We start from the raw sequence: 17,670 nt of genomic DNA on the forward strand, positions 1-17,670 counted from the left end.
AGGTGTATGTATGGTGTTATGTATAGTGAAGGTGTATGTATGGTGTTATGTATAGTGAAGGTGTATGTATGGTGTTATGTATAGTGAAGGTGTATGTATGGCGTTATGTATAGTGAAGGTGTATGTATGGCGTTATGTATAGTAAAGGTGTATGTATGGCGTTATGTATAGTGAAGGTGTATGTATGGCGTTATGTATAGTGAAGGTGTATGTATGATGTTATGTATAGTGAAGGTGTATGTATGATGTTATGTATAGTGAAGGTGTATGTATAGTGTTATGTATAGTGAAGGTGTATGTATGGTATTATGTATAGTGAAGGTGTATGTATGATGTTATGTATAGTGAAGGTGTATGTATAGTGTTATGTATAGTGAAGGTGTATGTATAGTGTTATGTATAGTGAAGGTGTATGTATGGTGTTATGTATAGTGAAGGTGTATGTATGGTGTTATGTATAGTGAAGGTGTATGTATAGTGTTATCATGTATAGTGAAGGTGTATGTATGGTGTTATGTATAGTGAAGCTGTATGTATAGTGTTATGTATAGTGAAGGTGTATGTATGATGTTATGCATAGTGAAGGTGTATGTATGATGTTATGCATAGTGAAGGTGTATGTATGGTGTTCTGCATAGTGAAGGTGTATGTATGGTGTTATGCATAGTGAAGGTGTATGTATAGTGTTATTATGTATAGTGAAGGTGTATGTATGGTGTTATGCATAGTGAAGGTTTATGGTGTTATGTATAGTGAAGGTGTATGTATGGTGCTATGTAAAGTGAAGGTGTATGTATGGTGTTATGTATAGTGAAGGTGTATGTATGATGTTATGTATAGTGAAGGTGTATGTATGGTGTTATGTATAGTGAAGGTGTATGTATGGTGTTATGTATAGTGAAGGTGTATGTATGATGTTATGTATAGTGAAGGTGTATGTATGGTGTTATGTATAGTGAAGGTGTATGTATGGTGTTATGTATAGTGAAGGTGTATGTATGGTGTTATGTATAGTGAAGGTGTATGTATAGTGTTATCATGTATAGTGAAGGTGTATGTATGGTGTTATGTATAGTGAAGGTGTATGTATAGTGTTATCATGTATAGTGAAGGTGTATGTATGGTGTTATGTATAGTAAAGGTGTATGTATGGTGTTATGTATAGTGAAGGTGTATGTATAGTGTTATCATGTATAGTGAAGGTGTATGTATGGTGTTATGTATAGTGAAGGTGTATGTATAGTGTTATCATGTATAGTGAAGGTGTATGTATGGTGTTATGTATAGTGAAGGTGTATGTATGGTGTTATGTATAGTGAAGGTGTATGTATGGTGTTATGTATAGTGAAGGTGTATGTATAGTGTTATCATGTATAGTGAAGGTGTATGAATGATGTTATGTATAGTGAAGGTGTATGTATGGTGTTATGTATAGTGAATGTGTATGTATAGTGTTATCATGTATAGTGAAGGTGTATGTATGGCGTTATGCATAGTGAATGTGTATGTATAGTGTTATCATGTATAGTGAAGGTGTATGTATGGTGTTATGCATAGTGAAGGTTTATGGTGTTATGTATAGTGAAGGTGTATGTATGGTGTTATCATGTATAGTGAAGGTGTATGTATGGTGTTATGCATAGTGAAGGTGTATGTATGGTGTTATGTATAGCGAAGGTGTATGTATGGTGTTATGTATAGTGAAGGTGTATGCATGGTGTTATGTATAGTGAAGGTGTATGCATGGTGTTCTGCATAGTGAAGGTGTATGTATGATTTTATGTATAGTGAAGGTGTATGTATGGTGTTATGTATAGTGAAGGTGTATGTATGTGTTATGTATAGTGAAGGTGTATGTATGGTGTTATGTATAGTGAAGGTGTATGTATGGTGTTATGTATAGTGAAGGTGTATGTATGGTGTTATGTATAGTGAAGGTGTATGTATGATGTTATGTATAGTGAAGGTGTATGTATGGTGTTATGTATAGTGAAGGTGTATGTATGGTGTTATGTATAGTGAAGGTGTATGTATGATGTTATGTATAGTGAAGGTGTATGTATAGTGTTATGTATAGTGAAGGTGTATGTATGGTGTTATGTATAGTGAAGGTGTATGTATGATGTTATGTATAGTGAAGGTGTATGTATAGTGTTATGTATAGTGAAGGTGTATGTATGGTGTTATGTATAGTGAAGGTGTATGTATGATGTTATGTATAGTGAAGGTGTATGTATAGTGTTATGTATAGTGAAGGTGTATGTATGGTGTTATGTATAGTGAAGGTGTATGTATGGTGTTATGTATAGTGAAGCTGTATGTATGGTGTTATGTATAGTGAAGGTGTATGTATGGTGTTATGTATAGTGAAGGTGTATGTATGGTGTTATGTATAGTGAAGGTGTATGTATGGTGTTATGTATAGTGAAGGTGTATGTATGGTGTTATGTATAGTGAAGGTGTATGTATGGTGTTATGTATAGTGAAGGTGTATGTATGGTGTTATGTATAGTGAAGGTGTAATAACCTGACAGGATAGTGAGCACTGACCGAGTGACTTGGGAGAGTCTGATGCAGGAAAACGGATGAATATTCGGGGATTTTCTCTACCAGTGAAATATAGGTGAATGTATTTGCATTTCTCCCCTCTCCTGGTTGTGACTCATAACAATAAATGGATGAGAGAAGGTCGGGTTATGGCTAATCCATTGCTATAGGAAACACAGGACATGTTCATGAGATTTCCCTGAAGCACAAATAAAAACGGACAAAACTTGAAAACCTAATACAATAACAAAATGTGAGAAAACATTGATGGAAGATGAGCAGTTATACAAGACACAACACAACTGTGCTGAAGCTGACATGTTCACTATCCTCTCTGATGGTGTATTGAAGGTGTGAACTGGCGGTGAATATTTGACACCAAACTACCTGTAAACACCATAACAGTCAGATAACCATGAAAACACCACACATACATCTCTAATACTTATCCACATCACAGCACTATACATACAACCCCAGGATAGCCTAATACAAGGCCTGGGGGCCAAATCCGGCCTGGATCTTGTTTCGCTGCCCCAATGCCCTGGTCTGCGTGTGCCGGCTACAAAGCAAGAAGATTCTTGTGCTCTGCTTCAGGGGAGCGAGGAAAGGTGCTCATTTTTTTCACAGTGGGATGGGGGGTGGTGAGGGCTTCTGGGGGCAGTGTGCTTACTGGGGGCAGTGTAACTGATGGTGGCAGTGTGATTACTGGGGGCACTGTAACTGTTGGGCCAGTGTGGTTACTGGGGGCACTGTAACTGCTGGGAGCAGTGTGGTTACTGGAGGCAGTGTGGTTACCGGGGGCACTGTGGCTACTGGGGGCACTGTGGCTACTGGGGGCACTGTGGTTACTGGGGGCACTGGTACTGCTGGGGGCAGTGTGGTTACTTGGGGCACTGGTACTGCTGGGGGCAGTGTGGTTACTTGGGGCACTGGTACTGCTGGGGGCAGTGTGGTTACCGGGGGCACTGTGACTACTGGGGGCAGCTTTGTGGTTGCCTCAAATGTTGGTTGCGATGGTAATTTCAATATAAATGTAACTACTAAACAGCTCATGTTGACACAGTTAGAGAGGAATAAAATGACATTCGGCCCATTAAGGCATCCGTGAGGCTAATGTGGCCCCCTTAAAAATGAGTTTCACACCCCTGCCTTACACTATACCTACAGCTCCAATATACCTGATAAAACAGACATGGTTGCTTTTAGTTTTCATACATTAAAATGGATCTGTTAGACAGGCCCGGCGCCGGCACACGGCTAACCCGGGCAAGTGCCGGGGCCCCGGGGTACTGGAGGGGCCCACTCGGGTCCCCGGATCTTCCCGGGGTCAGCAGGACATCTGCCCCGCTGCCCGGGAGGTTCCTTCCCTCTCTCATCGCGATCTGTGTCCTCCGGGCACAGATTGCGATGAGAAGATGTGCAGTCACTCACCCGGCAGGAGCTGCAGCATGAGAGGTTGAAGGACCTGTGATGACGTCATGGTCACATGACCTGCCGGGGAAAGCAGTGACCACACAGAGAGACCTGCATCAGTGAGGTGAGGGGAAGACTTACAGGGGCCAGGGAATATACAGCTGCATTCATAGAGCGCTAGGGAGGACTTGAAGGTCCCTGTTCTTGAGATGGTCCCAGGGATCAGATCCTTAGCAGAAAACCCTTACAGTTTCTTAATGCAATAAGAACACAAAGGAGACATATAAAAGAAGATGCTAATGACACAGGATATACACACATTTCCCAAACCAGAATGTCAGAACAAGAGATTGGTCCTCTTAAAAAAATATAATGGAGATCTACAGCATAGATTGGATTTTACGTATTCTGCCCCATGCTTTATTGGTACTTTCACAGTGCGGCAATGAAGATTACACAGAAGACGTGCCAGTGCCACCTCTACCCAATGTCTTATACAACTGGCACCCACCCAACTGCTAAAGTCAGAGATAACACTGATTCCAATAGATTTCCTCCTTAGAAACTGAATTTAATATTGAATCTAAGGGGTTAAATATCACAACAGCTGAATGTGCGAGAGAAGCCAAATACAGAAGTAATGAAATATATTATACAATCAAACAAGTGATCACATTTTCAAGTCACTTTGATAAAAAGTCATATCATATCACCAGCGCCGCACAGTGAATGCAGCCAAAAACCGAAATCTAATAAAACAGCGATACTTTTTTTTTTTTGTTCAAGCCTCTCAGTATATCGGGTGAAAATTCCAGGATCCTGCTATAAGTCTTCGCAAATGCCAGACCAGGGCATTAAAATGATGCAATTCTATTCTGTGCCCCCTCCAATATCCCCCCCACACCCGCCTATGTATCCTAAAATGGGGCACTCTAAAATGACAACACATCCTGCAAAAAACAAGCTGTGTATGGCAATGGTGACCAAAATATAAATTATCTTCCATGCAGAAAATGTGCAGCATATCAGTCAGGTGTGTTTGTGCAAGAAGAATAACACTGTTCTGTCATGACATGACTTCATCCGCACGTCAGTGAGCTTCTGTCCATGTATCTAGCAAGTCAGAATTCAGCAGAGATCTCAGAGAGAAAGGCTAATTAGGAAGGTGGAGGGAGGAGAAGTAGAGAGATACTTAACAATAATAAAATACATTGGGGGTCATTTACTAAGGGCCCGATTCGCGTTTTCCCGACGTGTTACCCGAATATTTCCAATTTGCGCCGATTGTACCTGAATTGCCCCGGAATTGTGGCGCACGCGATCGGATTGTGGCGCATCGGCGCCGGCATGCGCGCGACGGAAACCGGGGGGCGTGGCCGAACGAAAACCCGACGGATTCGGAAAAACCGCCGCATTTAAAAAAAAAAATTGTGTTGCGAAAATTACACTCACCTTCATCCTGGATAGGCCGGTGTATTTCGAGGCATTCCAGCGGACTTCAGCGCAGCAGCGCCACCTGGTGGACGTCGGAGGAACTGCATTGATGAATCCCGGCCGGACCCGAATCCAGCGCAGAGAACACGCCGCTGGATCGCGAACGGACCGGGTAAGTAAATCTGCCCCATTGTGTTTACTTGGACTATAGATTTGTTGAAAAGTTAGTGACCATTTAAGCTTAAAGGGTTAGTCCAATTTCCACAAGATGAAAACATATAGGGTCTTATTTAGTAAGAGTCCCACGGATCGCGCTTTCGTCGGCTTTCAGAAATTTTCAGGATTTGCGCCACTGTGACAGGTATTTAGAAGAGATTGTGTCGCACGCTATCGGATTTTGGCGCAATTGCGCTATCATGCAACAGAAAATAGGGGGGGGGGGCGGCCGTCAGACGATCCCACTGATTCGGACTGAACGCGGGATTTAACTTTAAAACAGTGTCGCACTTACATGCACTGGGAAGAATAAGGTGAACTCCTGCGGACCTGAGCGGGGAGCGACACATGCAGGAAATCGGGCAAACGATCTTAGTGCATCACGGCAGAGTGCATTATTGTCAAACAACGCACAGCGGGGATCGCGACAGGACCGGGTAAGTAAATGTGCCCCATAGACTTTTCCCACATATTTTCAGTAACAATTCCTCACGGTTTTCAAGAATGGTTTTATAGAATTTGTTGTCCCTAATTCCCTTCATCATCCAATTCCTTCCCTTCCTTGGTTGAACTTGATCTACATGTGTCTTTTTTCAACAGTATAAACCATAAGATAGAGGGACAAATTTACTTACCAGTTCCTGTGCCGATCCACGATTCGGAAGTCCGATGAAGATGAAGTCCGGCGTGATTCACGTAGCTCATGCGCCCGAGATCCTGCATCTGTCGCTTCCGCGCCAAGGTCCGCCGGAGTTCACCTTCTTCTTCCCGGTGCTTGTAAGTGCGTGTCGTAAGTACGATTTGTGTCGCGTCCAAGCCGGCGCCGATGTGCCAAAATCCGATCGCGTGTGCCAGTGCAAAACGGAAATCGTTGGGAAACTCGATGAAAATGCGCTCCGCGAACCCTTAGTAAATGAGCCCCAATGTGCACATAAGCTCTGCTTGTAGTTATTCTATTTGTTAAAACTGGACAACCCCTCTAAAAATCCACCTTATTTAAACTAAGATTAGATTGGGGAAAAAAAATCCACCTAATCTGGCTGGTGCTGCCATAAAATTATGGTAAAAAGCTTGAAAAGCTCCTGGGAGTGTTACCAGAGCCCATCCGGGTTCCTTGGTCATGCATAATTTGGTAGTAGATTCTGATGCTTTTATAGAGAGGTGGCTCCATTCTGAGCACCCAGATTTTTATTTTTAGAAAATCTATCACCAGATTGAAGGATTATAGACCAAGCACACTGACATACTGGTGTGTTCCCCCTCTGGCAGGATCTGATCTTCTCTTAGGTTTTAATGGAAACATACCATTTCAAAATGGTGATTCTGACCTAAACATACCTTTACCTTGGGGTACATAAGCTGATGCTGGAGGTGATCTTGTTAAGGCAGATAAATCTGCAGTTTCACCAAAAAAAATCTATTTTTACACTAATCAATGACCCCATTCGGCGCACCTGTACGGCCTTTTGATGACTTTTAATAGAATTTTCTATATTTTTCAAAATGGCAAAAGTGTGCCATTTTTGCATTTGGGCACTATTTTCTGTTACAGGGTTAAATGCGCCAACGTTCCTGTTTTTCTAGCATCACAAAAAAACTTTGTATTGGCCTGTTCTTTTGTTATTTCTTCTAGAAAATTACTAAAAAAAAAAAAAAAAACGGCAACCAGTATAGGGCATCCAGACATAGTCCACAGAATTCATTGACAAGCGGAACAATAAAACACAGTTGTCAATTAATTCACAAATTTTAAGGAAAAACAACTCTTCACATTGTTACATCTGCTCTGTCTTTATATCATCCAGGATATTCCTTATTGCTAGAACTGATCTCATGGTTGTCTATAGGTCCATTCATAGCAATGGACTGGTCCATGAAGAAACTGCCTCTGTAATCTGTCTTTATTATATCATAGCCTCATATAAGAAGAAATGACACTTGGAAACCATCAACAAGCAGGTTAGTGGACGGTGATGGATTTCCCTTTGAGTGCACTAGATTATCCCGCTCTCCATATTCACTTCCCCTTCACCGTTCCATTATAAGACAAATCAGAATCATTCAGTGATGAATTTTTTATCTTCTAAAAACATAAAATCTAAAAAATTTAAATCTATATCAACATAATTATCTAAACTTACAATTCTGAGGCACAGCCCCTTTCTCTGGCTCTGCCTGACGGACGCTGGTCCCACTTTCGGTGAAGAGAGAAAATACTTCTCAGTGTTTATTTTCCTTTTTACGCCTTTTATTACCCCAATAACATCCCATACACTACTTGTTAACCCTCTGATTCCCAGTTCTCTGCTTCAGTCACTACATCGGTTTCTATTCACCAGGGAATGACAACTAAGGTTTTCACCTTCCATCCACAGATAAGCAGTGACATAATAAGTCATGACTTCCATCATATATAACACATGTCATTGGACACATACAGGTGAGAAACCAGGAGGCTGGACTGAACAGAACCAATAAGGTAATGGTATTCTGGGACTAACTGGACCACAAAGGGCATGACTTCTACAATCTCTATAAGAGACTGAATCCTCGACTCCTCACCCTTTGGATCTGCTCCGCTGAGGTGCTACAGGGGGCCCTTCCTCCATTAGGCAGAGGAATCATCAGCAGCAGCAGCCCTCTCTCCTCTATCGCCCATTGATGTGATGGATGATGTGTGATCATTACCTGTGCTGCACCTACCTTATCCTGATAGACCCTGATCTCCCCCCTCACGACCCCAGGACCTTACTTACAGGCACTAACCCTAATCCAGTCCTCGGCATCTCCATCAGATGCAACATAGAAACTCATAGTAACAATACACTGTAACAACAAGCAATCTCATAGTGATGATGATGAGGATGATGGGAATCCACCCCCTCCATAACAGGTGTCACTCACCTGCGCTCTCCCTGCTGTCTCCTGTGATGTCTCCTGCAGCAGCTGCCTGCCTCTCTCATTCAGCGTCTCATAGATGGAGTGTCTTCTAGGCTGTCTCTTGAGTCACTCAGAGAGGATGGCTGTCTCTCCTATCCCCTCTGCTGTCTCCTTAGAGGGAGTGTCCATAGTCACCTACATCAGGTTGTCACGTAACGGGGCAGCAGCTCTCTCCTGTCAGACTGCCTCCCGGTCCATCCTCATCCTCATGGCCCCTCACTTACTTGCCGTCTCTGTATCCGGCTGTCTCTCTCCCTTTCCTTCTAGCAGTCTCTTCACCAACAACAACATTCAGTGACGTCACCCGAGTCACGTGACTCCGTGGTCCAAAAATAGATTCTGTCAGAGAACAGGCGGGACTTGCAAATAGAGGGGCGGAGCCGAACGAATATAGAGCCTGCATCTCTATAAAGGGGCCGCTGCCGGCAGAAGCTACAGCCGAGCTGTGACGTCACATTGTCCTTTACTCCTGCACGATCCTAGTAGTCTCAATACTGCAGTGTTGTGCTTCCCTCCATCTGGAAGAACATATTAGGAAGTGGAATAAATCAGTCCTGTAATCATTAGTATATATGTATCACACCTTCCCCAGGCCCACATTCTGGTCTAATATGAAAGTATAGTCCAAATTACAGGTCCTTAGGGTCCCAAACTCACCTATTTACGGTCTATATGTGGAGTAAAATATATTTTAAAAAAAATTCTTATACTTACTTAGATGTGAGTCCAATGATGAAGCTTTATTGTTTACTTCAAGTGGGTAGAAATCTGTCCATGGTTATGTGATGTCTCTTCCGTGCATCATTGTGACATGTGCAACATCCCCCACTGGGGCTTAGCCTTTTCTTGGGGCCTGGAGTCACCCGGGGCCCAGAATACCGGAGTGGCTGGCGGTTGCGGCCTGGGCACGCTTATGTCACGGTGCTTGGTATGGGGACCGGAGGGCTGTCCTAGATCCGTGCAGGTCTCCCACAGGTGGTCTGTGCCAGAAAAATGGAGGGAGAAGCTGCTCAGACAGAGGCAACATTGTGCAAAATATCTCACGGCTCTTTATTGAACAACAGGTAGCAGGCAACGCGCCAGAACGGTCAACAGCAGATTCTGGTACTGGAGTGGTCGTGGAGAGGGGTCCTCAGCAGTGGCGTAACTACCACCGTAGTAGCCGTAACGGTTGCTACGGGGCCCGTGAACTTAAGGGGCCCGGGGACGCACGGCCGCATGTGCCTAACCCGCCTACTCCCTCCCAAACAGCCTCCCATACGCCGGCCGACAAAGGGGACCGACCACCCACCCCGTGACTGACCCACCCCGAATACTGAACTTCCCTCCCAGCCGCTGGCACAAGGAACCTCCGACCACACTGCCCGCCCCCACCGCACTATCCCCGCGCGCCCCCCACACTTGCCAACCGCCCCTCGCACTTGCCAACCGCCCGCCCCCCGCACTTGCCAACCGCTCGCCCCCCGCACTTGCCATCCGCCCGCCCCCCCCGCACTTGCCATCCGCCCGCCCCCCGCACTTGCCAACCGCCCGCCCCCCGCACTTGCCAACCGCCCGCGAACCCACCTGCCCGCCCGAACGCCGAACCACCCAGCTGATGGCCTACACAGCCGCCACGCTGGAAATCAAAAAAGTAAGTACTATTATTTACATGTGTTTGTATATATATGCTAATGTGTGTGTGTTTTGTATATATATGCTTATGTTTGTGTGTGTATATATATATATATATGTATATATATATATATATATATATATATATATGCTTGTGTGTGTGTATATATATGCTTATGCTTGGGTATGTGTGTGTGTGTATATATATATATAGTGCTTGTGTGTGTGTGTCTATGTGTATATATATGCTAGTGCTTGTGTGTGTGTGTCTATGTGTATATATATGCTTGTGCTTGTGTGTGTGTGTCTATGTGTATATATATGCTAATGTGTGTGTGTTTTGTATATATATGCTTATGTTTGTGCGTATATATATATATATATATATATATATATATATATATATATATATATATGTGTGCTTATGCTTGGGTATGTGTGTGTGTGTATATATATATATATATATATATATATATATATATATATAGTGCTTGTGTGTGTGTGTCTATGTGTATATATATGCTAGTGCTTGTGTGTGTGTGTCTATGTGTATATATATGCTTGTGCTTGTGTGTGTGTGTCTATGTGTATATATATGCTAGTGCTTGTGTGTGTGTGTCTATGTGTATATATATGCTTGTGCTTGTGTGTGTGTGTCTATGTGTATTATATATATATGCTTGTGCTTGTGTGTGTGTGTCTATGTGTATATATATGCTTGTGCTTGTGTGTGTGTGTCTATGTGTATATATATGCTTGTGCTTGTGTGTGTGTGTCTATGTGTATATATATGCTTGTGCTTGTGTGTGTGTGTCTATGTGTATATATATGCTTGTGCTTGTGTGTGTGTGTCTATGTGTATATGCAACATCCCCCACCGGGGCCTAGCCTTTTCTTGGGGCCTGGAGACAGCCTGGGCCCGCAGTACCTGAGTGGCTGGCGGTTGCGGCCTAAGCACGCTTGTGTCACGGTGCTTGGTATGGGGAACCGGAGGGCTGTCCTACAGCCTGGCAGGTCTCCAGCAGGGTGGTGTTGGCAAGAAATTATGAGGGAGAGACTGCTATAGCGGATCTCCCTGGGGCAACCCTTTGGTGTCTAGAGTATGAGTCTCTGTGTGGTGGACAGGGTGCCCGTGATGGTGACAGCCGGAGTAGCAGGGACCAGACGGAGGCAGAGGTTGAACAGAAACACTTACAGTTCTTTATTGGAACCGACAGGAACATCAGCAACGTGCCTTTAACAAGATGGTGGAGTACTGGAGAGGTATTTGGAGGGAGCCACAGGATGTAGATCACCAGCCTGGATGCAATGGCAGGCTGGGAGGTAGCTGTGTCCTGGAAGGATGCTTCAGCTTGTCCTGGATTGCTTCAGGTATCACCCTTGAAGGTAGGATGATACCCCTTTCCTCTCTCTCTGTCTAACTTGTTCAGACTCTCTGGTCTGACTGGAACTCCTCTAAGAGTCTTCTCTAGAACATTCCTGGCCAGGGGTTTTATTATCTCCCCTTGGTCAGGTGGTGGCTGCTCCTCCAATTACCTCTCAGCTCACAGAGACAGGATGCAATACATGTGATTGGCTGACACATATGACATCACATAAAACAATTTGAGGCATAAGATAGCGGTCAGGGTTTTACATAGATTAGACGGTCCGACACAGCCACACTACAATCTGAAAAGCCTATCAAAGGTTAATGCAAACTACTGGCATAAATTGACAGTGTGCAAACATTTTGTGAACTCACATTGGCTTGGGAGCCCAATGGGTACATATCTTGAACGTTACAAACGTTACAGAGGTAGGCTACTCAGGGTAGCAGGATAAAATGTCTCTTTACCTGAAAAGGAAAAGGCATAAAAGTGCATGCAGAATGTCCATACCTAAAAGGAAGGCATTAAGTGCAATAGAAGAAGTCAATAAAGTAGCAACTTTTCCTTGGAGTTGGCAAAAGTCTCACAGAAGGTCTTTAATAGCAAAGTCCATCTTCTGCGTACAGCCCTTGATGTGGGGAAAAGTGCAATAAAGATGCAAAGGGTCTCCTCTATGTGTAGAGGGACAGAGTCCTTTGAAGGAATCTCTGCTGTGGCAGAGGAAGGGGTGCTATCATAGCACATGACAGTGGAAAATCTCTTGACTGAGATAAATAAGGGTAAGAGTCTCAGGAAAGTTTCTGGCTCTGTAGGGATAATGGAAATAAATATACAATATGTACACAGTACCTGAAGAAGGCTTTCAGCCCATCAGGGGTTACTCAGTATCGCTGGGTTCAGCAGGGACAGGATCCAAAGTCAGCAGGGAATCCTGTGCATCCTCAGCGGGAGTAGGTGCCGGCTGGGGACACCCGGTGGCAGTAGCAGGTACTGCAAGTTCAACAGCAGCCTCCGGACCTTCAGGGGGAGGAGCGCTGTCGCCCGGGATGTCGGCTGCTCCAGCCGGGGGCTCAACTGAGCCAGGGACCACGGAGGGGTCCAGAAGTAAATAGATGGGAACCTGCGGCAGCGCCGCAGCTCCTTCCAGCTCCGGTTCTTCTGCGGCCGGGTCGTCACCCCATTGGTAACCGGCAAGTGGAGATGTGGGCCTAGTCGGAACCTTCGGACAAGGTTCACTAGCCGGGATGTCTTCTCCCACGGAAGAACTGCGGGATCTGGCCACGCTCCCGGCAGGGGAGACGGTGGGGGTGGCGCCCTGGATCATGCCCGGCCCATGAATGGCAATGGGACCCGTACTCACGATCACCGTGGATGGAGCATTCACGTGGGTCACCGCCCGGGGACTCGCAGCCGAGGAAGAAGAGGTGTTCGGGGATTTCGGCCACTCGTCGTCCTCATACAGCTCATCGCCCGATGGGTAGCGGTCCTCATCGGAGTCTGGGATCCGGATCACGCCAGCTGCCCACGGCCCTCGAGGTCCCTCCTGCAGGGAAAATTCGATACACTCCCCCGGTCTCAAATTGTGCAGGCTTTCCGGAAGGTCAGGCCTCTTGACGGACCGGCGGGGGATAAATACTTCCAGTCCAGTATAGTCCTGAGTGGCAAAGCCATAGCCACGCTGCCGGTCGAAGTACCGGACCATGCCAGTGGTGCGGTTTTGCTTCACCCAGGCTCCCTCTTTAGACCGGCCGGCCATGTAGCGCTGGGCCTCCTTCTCTCGGCGTTGCTGTTCCGAGGCTGCGGAGGTGCCGGTGCTGGGGTAGGTCGCTCCGGCGTAGGCTCGGGTCTCGCAGGTTGTCGGGCAGGTGCCGGAACTGGAGCAGGAGCAGCCGGAGGGTCAGGAACCACCACAGCAGGGCTGGCAGGCTGGTCGGCAGGAGCAGTGGGCCTCGGTGCAGGTCGCACGGCAGCAGTAGGCCCAGGCGCTGGCCCTACAGGAGTCGGGGCCTCCCCACGTGGCGCCTCCACGTGGGCCCGCGGCACCAGCATGGTAGCCGGGAGAGGCACTAGGAACCGCCCGGGTGGTACTTGGCGCTCCGTCACCGTCTGGAAGTACGTCCTGGTGACAAAGGCTCGGGTCAGTCCACAATGCAACCGGTGCCCAGCGAAGGGCCTCCGGACCGGTTGAGCAGAGATCACAATCATGGTTTCCAGAACCTCCAAGAACTCGGGTTGCTCCACCGCAGGAAGTGGCCGATGACCCCACATGGTGCTGACCTCACTGTCCAAGATCTTCACGAGTTCTGGCGTTTCTTTAAGGCGGTGCAGGAAGTCCGCTTTGTGCCAGAAGGAGGAGTCCAAGACCTTCCCGCCAAGAGCTGTGGCGGGCTCTATTTTTTTGCTGCGCCACAGGAGGCGGGGTTCGCGCCCTTCGCGCGTGGGTGGAGCTTGGTGTGTCATCTGGGTTTCCCGCCAGTGAAGGTTTTGGCGGGCTGGAATTACTTGCTGCGCCACAGTTCTCTGAGGTAAAATCTTCAGGCGCGGCAGCGCCGGATGTAGCAGAGCTGACACAGTTCTTTGCAGGGTTTAACCTCTCGAGTGCTGGAGTGGTGCTCGACAGCACGTGGCAGCATTAATACAGTTCAATGCAGAAACACACAATCACTTGGGCCTATACCCGAATGGCAGCAGATTTAGGCAGCACAGTCTTTTTCAATAAAGGATAGTCTTTAATGCCGGACTAAGGCACAGAAGTATCAATCCTGTTCGTGACGCCACTTGCAACATCCCCCACCGGGGCCTAGCCTTTTCTTGGGGCCTGGAGACAGCCTGGGCCCGCAGTACCTGAGTGGCTGGCGGTTGCGGCCTAAGCACGCTTGTGTCACGGTGCTTGGTATGGGGAACCGGAGGGCTGTCCTACAGCCTGGCAGGTCTCCAGCAGGGTGGTGTTGGCAAGAAATTATGAGGGAGAGACTGCTATAGCGGATCTCCCTGGGGCAACCCTTTGGTGTCTAGAGTATGAGTCTCTGTGTGGTGGACAGGGTGCCCGTGATGGTGACAGCCGGAGTAGCAGGGACCAGACGGAGGCAGAGGTTGAACAGAAACACTTACAGTTCTTTATTGGAACCGACAGGAACATCAGCAACGTGCCTTTAACAAGATGGTGGAGTACTGGAGAGGTATTTGGAGGGAGCCACAGGATGTAGATCACCAGCCTGGATGCAATGGCAGGCTGGGAGGTAGCTGTGTCCTGGAAGGATGCTTCAGCTTGTCCTGGATTGCTTCAGGTATCACCCTTGAAGGTAGGATGATACCCCTTTCCTCTCTCTCTCTGTCTAACTTGTTCAGACTCTCTGGTCTGACTGGAACTCCTCTAAGAGTCTTCTCTAGAACATTCCTGGCCAGGGGTTTTATTATCTCCCCTTGGTCAGGTGGTGGCTGCTCCTCCAATTACCTCTCAGCTCACAGAGACAGGATGCAATACATGTGATTGGCTGACACATATGACATCACATAAAACAATTAACTCCTGCCTTACCAGGCAGGATCTACCACTGCAATGTTCCCCTGTGTCCTATAAGGACTATGTAGTGTGATGTAGTGACATGCTGTGGGGCTGACTAGACCCTACACAGGCTGCAAGCTACATGGTGGGACGTATTCGCAACCACTCCTCTGCCTTGCATCGGCGAGGGTGTTGCATATATATATGCTTATGCTTGTGTGTGTGTGTGTGTATATAATATATAAATGCTGTATGTGTGTTTTTGTATATGGTGCGAATGTGAATGTATTTGAATGTATGCATGTGCTGTATGTGTGTACATGCTATACGTGTGTGTATATGCTATAAATACTAAATGTATGTGTGTAAATGCTGTATGTACTGTATGTAAACACTGTATGTATATGTTGTGTTTATACTGTATGTATAAGTATACATATACATACTATATGTATATAATGTGTATGTAGTATACAGTAAGTGTGCAAATTTGATGTGTATATACTGTATGAGTTTGTATATATGTGTATAAATGTATTTGTGTACATAAATGTATGCATATGAGTGTATACATGTATGTATGTGGATGCGAGTATAGGATAGTGAATGTATGAGTGTAGAACTTTATATGTGTGTATATGTCTGTATAAATTTGCATATATCTTTTAAAGGGGAAGGGGGCCCCATGCAGAAATCTGCTATGGGGCCCAGCCACTACTAGTTACGCCACTGGTCCTCAGGAATACTGCACCAGCCTGGTAATTGATGCCGGCTGGGGATGGAGCTGTGTCCAAACTGTGGAAGCTGCAGCTCTGGATTAGAGCCTGACTCTGGTCCTGGGATAGGGTTCTGTGTCAGTACTGAAGGTGTACTGAACACTGTCTCTCTGTTCACTTTCAGACTCCTGTAGTCCGGACTGGACCATGTGCCCCCACTACACAGGGGTTTTATCCTCCTGGTCAGCTGGTAGCACTTCTCCAATCACACTCCAGTTTACAATACATCCAACTCATTGGTTAATGTCTTACAACCACTTAACTATTGCCTGTTCAGGCAGAATCTACAGCTGCTATTACATAATGACCAGGTTCTAAAACCATCATAGAGGGTTCATGACTCCCTCCGTCAGCTTTTAACCTGGAGAGGGCGCTATTTGCAACTACCAGCCTGGCTATATATTGGCAGGGGTGTTGCACATCACTAGACCATGGACCAGTTTTTATCCACAGGAAGTAAACATAAAAGCTTTGAATAGAATGACAGCGAGCAAAGATCTATAAAACTGTGAGGAATTGTTATAGAAAGTATATTGGAGAATCGTAAAGCAAGTCAATGAGTTGTGCAATAAATTGGATTAAAGGACATCTACCATCAGCTTAGCTAATGGTAGATGGTCATTAATCACCTCCCCTCCCGCTCCCCTTGTTCTCCATGCTCCATTTCTTATAACTTTGTATGGACGCATTTTGGAGAAAAATCATTTGATACCATATGCAAATTAGCCTGTGGTGCTCATGCAGCACTAGCTGCAGCATGCTAGGGGGCAGCATCAGAGGTGAAGTCACCGGCTATAAACCAGGTCTCCTCACACCCAATGTCAATACTTGTGTAAAGTAGAGAGCAGGGGCATAACTTGAGGGGGTGCAGAGGTTGCGGTCGCACCAGGGCCCAAGAGGTTTAGGGGGCCCTTATTGTGTCACTTTCCCATATGAAAAGACTTTTACTATAAACCACACATTATAGTCGGGCGCCTGGCACAGACTTTGCACTGGGGCCCATCAGCTTCTAGTTACGCCACTGGTAGAGAGTATGGGGGACTGTCAGAGAGGGCACACACAGTGAATCGAAGGCTGTGAATCGAAGGTTGAACGTTTATTTAAATATCCCGGGTCACAATGCGTTTTGGAGTCATAAAAACTCATTTGTCAAGTGAAATGAGACTGCAGCGTGGGAGTTGGCAGCATGTCCCAAAGCCAAATATGTGGCCCTTTTGTGTCACGGCTGCACTTTTCCTTACTGACTTCTCTTCAGTTAGAGATACACAGTCAGACATGTCTCACAGTGTTTATTAACCCTTTCTACTAGTCTACACAGGTACACTACTAATAAGCATGGTGTATATAACAAAACAGTATAGATTAATGTAAGTTAACCCTTGATGTTAAATAAACTAAGAAGTGCTGAGTTCCCATAGAGGAAATATTCAAATGTCCAAAGTTCATATTTCCTCTGTTACAGGCCACTACACCAACTGTGCTCATGAAAAACATATAATGCTTTTTTTTTTGCATTCTCCTGTTCACGGGTTGAGTAATGTGGATTAAGATGAACTCAAGTGCTTTTAAGCAGTCAAGCAGTGTTGAGACAAGGAGTAGGTGGAGAAGGCGGTTGTCCATGGTGGCACAGGGGGGGATGGAGGGCACGCTCACATTAAGACAAATCTGCCTACAGAATTTGTTTCTACATTTAATAAGGCCATAAAGGAATTGTATCTGAGAAACTTATCAAGCTAAATATATATATACACTGACTACTGCATACATTAAAAATATCCTGCAGAGTATATTTTCTTTTTATTATGGGAATCTGTGAGTTACAAAGAACTGTGGGAGAGTTCATCGTACACCG

At 45.7% G+C, this 17,670-nt stretch overlaps 1 protein-coding gene across 7 annotated transcripts in view; it reads right to left on the reverse strand.

Annotated features, from left to right (window-relative positions):
* HDAC5 (histone deacetylase 5) overlaps positions 1–8,897 on the reverse strand; it is a 64,646-nt gene extending 55,749 nt beyond the window's left edge. For 2 of the 7 annotated variants that reach the window (XM_072111303.1, XM_072111302.1), the window contains exon 1: positions 8,518–8,895. The gene's annotated coding sequence lies outside the window, so the exon portion shown is untranslated. Of the gene's footprint in view, positions 1–8,517 lie in introns of all 7 variants that reach the window. The other 5 variants (XM_072111305.1, XM_072111306.1, XM_072111300.1 and 2 more) reach the window with 4 other exon arrangements.
* Between the last annotated feature and the right edge of the window lie 8,773 nt (positions 8,898–17,670).

This window comes from Engystomops pustulosus, chromosome 6 (assembly GCF_040894005.1).
Source record: "Engystomops pustulosus chromosome 6, aEngPut4.maternal, whole genome shotgun sequence".
Taxonomy (NCBI): Eukaryota; Metazoa; Chordata; class Amphibia; order Anura; family Leptodactylidae; genus Engystomops; species Engystomops pustulosus.